Source organism: Myotis davidii, unplaced genomic scaffold (genome assembly GCF_000327345.1).
Source record: "Myotis davidii unplaced genomic scaffold, ASM32734v1 scaffold6445, whole genome shotgun sequence".
Taxonomy (NCBI): domain Eukaryota; kingdom Metazoa; phylum Chordata; class Mammalia; order Chiroptera; family Vespertilionidae; genus Myotis; species Myotis davidii.
The window spans coordinates 1-4,835 of NW_006295748.1; the positions used below are offsets into that span (position 1 = coordinate 1).

Consider the following 4,835-nt stretch of genomic DNA (forward strand, 5'->3'; position numbering starts at 1 on the left):
GAGACAGTTTTAAGGCATTGCACAATTAATGGTGATGTATTGGTTTCATGCCAAGATTCTAGTATTGGAAACTCAACAGTATGTTGGTGACCTGAGAAACACTATCTTGTTAGTTATCGATACTAGTCACTTAAACACTACCAATAAGAAATCACTCTATTCCCTAAAGGCATGATTGTAGAAAAAAATTTCACAATAGATATACAGTAAAATCCCTCCTTAGTGAAAGTGCTACTTAGCTAAGACTATCTGATTTTCTTTTTTTAAATATCAAAGTTTACCCAGAATCTTTGTTATATGGTAAAATTATAAGTTCTAATACTAATTTTCTTCTTGGCACTGATCACATTTCCAAATTATCCACTAATTTTGAAGATAATGATTTTTTTTTTAAATAGAAAAGTGTCAATTACTATTTTTGAGGGGTTGATTTGTTTACCACATCTTCAGAATACCAGCATCCTAACCCAAGGATCCATGAGTGGGAACACTGGTAAAAAGTGTGACCATTGTCCAGCTATTTTGGCTCAGTGGTTCAGCATCGGTCTATGAACCAGGAGTTCACAGGTTTGATTCCTGGTCAGCACAAATGCCTGGTTTGCAGGCTTGATCCTCAGTGGGGGGTGCAAAGGAGGCAGCCAATCAATGATTTGCTCTCATCATTGATGTTTCTCTCTTTCTCTCCCGCTCCCTTCCTCTGTGAAATCAATAAAAATACATTTTATAAAAAAGAGGAACACCTGGGTCTCCAGCAGCCTCTGTGTCACTCAGCCACAATCCCCTCTTTTTCACAGCCCACACTCTGGTGTTGACCAACTTCAGTGCCTTCAGACCGCAAATGATGAACATGTGTAATCAAATTATCTTGAGAAAAATTTCTTCTATTGTATAATGGTTTTGTCTTTTGCTTTCTTTTTTTCTGGGTGGGAAATAAACAATCAGAGTTACCTCCCAAGGAATGGTCATTTTTTAATCATAAAGAAAGAAGAGAAACAGATATTGAATCATACCATTAAGGACTCCCTTTTCATTCTCCATTTTTTAAGCAAATTCTTGCATAATAAGGCCCCAGTTTGTTGACACACACTCCTCTCTCTCTTCTTCATGTTGCCCTGTTTCATAAGAAAAGAAAAGGGGAGAAGGTAAAGCATATATGAAGGTCTTAATGGGAAAAAAATCCTGCAAACACACAAATGAGAAGCCTGAGAACTCCAGTGTTCTGAATCTGAGTGCCTAGTACCTGAGTGTTCCAAAGTTAGCATTTTATTACTGGACCTGCTCCCCGCTGCCCCCATCTTTCTCACGAATAAGTTCTTGTTTTGGAGGATTTTTCTTTCATTGTGTTTTATACTCATGTTAAACCTGGTTTTTCTTTGCTTCTAGTTTTGCCCACATTCTTACCTTCTGCTAAATTTTATCAACCTTTCATTCTCCTGTCCATGTTTCCCCTCTCATCCTAAAGATATCAAGGTTACTCTTTTAAAAAAATGAAAACTTTTGAAACGTAAAAGAATTATTTATTTACTTTTGTTGTTGTTTATTCAGGATGGTTATTTTGTATTTTAGTTGTAATTCCAGATTTGCCTATAGATTGTACAGGTTTCTATGGGGAGGCTGTCATGCATTTGAGCTTGGGCTCCAGATGGAGATAGAAATTCGACCCGACTGCGCTCAGACAGGCGTTAGTTGGGTGAAAAAGCCAGAACCCTCTGACTTGTGTGGAGGCCAGCTTATTGTGAAAACATTCCAGGGACTCTGCTCAAAATTATTGTCTGCAAGCAGCATTATGCTTCTGTAGATATTGCACCAGGAATACACAGCAGACCACAGCCTTCCTCCAAGTAGAAGTAGCAAGTCACAGATTTAGCATATGCAACCTTGAGCACAGGAGAGAGAGGAGAGAGTTGGAGTTGTGGTGGTGAGGATTAGGTAGGGGAATTTATACATAGTTTTTTTTCAGCAAGGGCCCAGAATACCTCCCAGAAGGAGGTGCCTCAATGCCTAACAACTGTGCCACATCTTTCCATTGCCTCATAACCAATATCACAGAACACGATCTGCTGAGCCTGCCCTGAACACAATGGGACGGGAATGCTCGCAAAGCTCACTGCAGGAGCAAACTGTGCATCTGAGCTGATCTCTAGGAAGTAAGGGGATTCTGGGATGATCCCTAGTTTTCTGGGAAGCATGACAGGTGACTCGGAAGACTAGGTCAGGACTTTTGAGCACAGAGCAGCATCTCCACCCTGAATTTGGCGTTTAAGTCCTGAACCTGGAGCAAGCAGTCTGCTCCCTCTATGTGTACACAACATTGGCCAGGGATAGAAAGCAGGCCGTTGTCACGGACTCCTCCATCGTGATAACGAGTGGGTGAGTGTGCCCCTGCCTGAAGCTCTCATTCCATTCGTGGAAGATGCCGACAGGGCTGTGCTATTTCCTGGAGACAAAACTGGAGAAATGGGTCTGGAAGCCGGTTCCAACGCCAGGCTTATTACCCAAGACAGTCTCCGAGGGCATTGCCAGAGGAAGAACCTACACGTGGATGTTTCGTGAGGCCGAGAAGCAAGACTAGGGAGGAGAGGACTGAGTGAAGAGGCTGGAGAGCCCATGGAGAGACAGGTGGAGGGAGGAAGAGATTCTTGGAAAAAAGCATTAGGTGAGGGTGTCCAGTGAGAGGGGCTCAGGATCCCCATAGATGGTTCTAGTGCAGAGAATTCAGAGTAACCACTTAAAAAAAATCCTCACCCCCTCTGATATAAGAGACACATTGACTGGCTGCCTTCCATATTCTCCCCCACCCCAACCCACCCCTCAAATGGGGCTGAGGATTGAACTTGCAAGTCAGGTATGTGCCCTTGACTGAGAAGCAGACCTTTGACCCTTTGGTCTGAAGGTTGATGCTCTAATCACTGAGAAAAACCATCCAGGGCCAGAATAATCACTTTTAAAGAGACTATGCAGGGCTGTGCAGGTGGGTAAACTGGCCAAGAGGGCGATCTCCTCACTGTGAAAATGTCAGTGTGGCTCCAGCCCCTTAGCCTTTCCATTGTAAATTAGCACCACCTACTGTATTTTCCCTGAGCTTACGTATGTTCTGTAGTTTATCCAAAGACTAACAACCAGGTGAATTCCTTTTTATACAAGCAGTAGGCAGTTTCAAAGGGTACCAACTCTGATCCTCCCCCTGTCCTATGGCTGTTGCATTCAGAACAAAATGTTGACACGGCAGGCGTGTGAAAGCTCTGTGTCCTGCAAAACATATGAGTGTTGGGATGAGGAAAAGCTGCACATTTCACATTTGCACCCAATACGTGGTGTGCACAGAGCAGAAAACCCTGGAAGGCAGCTTTCATTTCTAAAATTCTTAGAGCCCAAGCGTGAGAGGCAGGAACAATAGACACGCAAGGGTGCGAAAAGCAGGCTCACAGTCTATCATATGGAAAATGAGACAATAATTAGCAAATAATTATAACACAAGAATAAACGTTGTGCTTCATATACTCACAACAGTCAAACTGCTTTTGCCCACCCCTGTACTTCTGTAAATGTTTTTCATAAACAGACTCAAAGTCAGAAAAAGAAGTTTATCACAATGCCCCCAAGATATTGTGCAATAAAAGTGAAGACCTTCAAAGACAATCTAGGTTTACAAATAAATTCTCAGTATTCCTAGTTCTCCACAATCTCTGAACAAATTTCAGCTTATTCCTACATTCAGTTTCTGGCTTGAAACCACATAACAGGTGCAAAACTTTTAAACAATGTATGTTTTAACTCAGTCTTACAATTTTCATTTTTACAATTTTAAGTACCAGATGTCCAAACACATCCAAATAGTCCATTCATTTTCAAAATGGTTTCTCTATAGATAGTTGGCTTTCAATTCCTAAAGACTTATTCATAATTTTGTGATACGAAAAAACACACACCTTCAAACAAAACGGAAAAAGACAATGAACTTACCTTTGAGAAACCTGAAGCACATAATGTAGAAACACATCATACCCAGCGGTCTCCTTTTATAGAAGGAAGCAAGTCACATTGTTTCCTGAACTCGGCCACAACTATAGATTTTTCTTTAACTGTTTGGCTTCCAGAAAAAGTTCCGGGGGAGACTACTTCCACAAGAGGCTATGATCTCAGTTCTGTTGGCCCTGCCAAAAAGCACACTCATGTGACTGCCCTTGGACTATTTCTCTCTGTGTGTGTGTGTGTGTTTTTGTCAAATTGAGTAATTATATTTATCTTCATTCTCAGTGTTTCAGTTGAGTTAACAGAAGCATGAGAGTTTCAGAATAAATTTATTTTTTACCAAGTAGCAGACCCAAGAAAAAGTTAAAAACGTTTTAACTCATCAATACATGTATCCTTGGGTAAGGATTAAAACAAAAAAAGGCAGCTGGGTCTTCTAGTTGAATCAGAGGACCAAACGTCAATAGTCTCTTTTTTCTTTTTCTTTTCAGTGTATTCAGGCACAACTCTTTGTAGTCCCCAGGTGATTGTTTAACTCCAAAGCATTTCCTTGTGTTTTATTATTTTAAAAAATATATTTTTTATTGATTTCGGGGAGGAAGGCAATAAGAGAGAGGGTTAGAAACATCAATGATGAGAGAGAATCATGGATCAGCTGCCTCTTGCATTTCCCATACTGAGGATCGAGCCCACAACCCAGGCATGTGCTCTGTCCAGGAATGGTATCATGACCTCCTGGTTCATAGGTTGACACTCAACTGCACAGCCACACTGGCTGGGCTCAAGAAGCTCTCTTGAGCTCCTACTTCTCTCCCCAGGAGGCAAAAGCATCAAGTTTGGATTGAGGCAGTTCTGGGATTCTG

General features: G+C 41.4%; 1 long non-coding RNA gene across 1 annotated transcript; it reads right to left on the reverse strand.

The window, feature by feature from the left end:
* Positions 1 to 1,010: 1,010 nt before the first annotated feature.
* Positions 1,011 to 3,251, reverse strand: LOC102767613. The gene is made up of 2 exons (XR_436003.2): positions 3,172 to 3,251; positions 1,011 to 1,112 (listed from the first exon to the last, which is right to left on the reverse strand). It is a non-coding gene; the product is annotated as an uncharacterized LOC102767613 (long non-coding RNA).
* Positions 3,252 to 4,835: the final 1,584 nt, after the last annotated feature.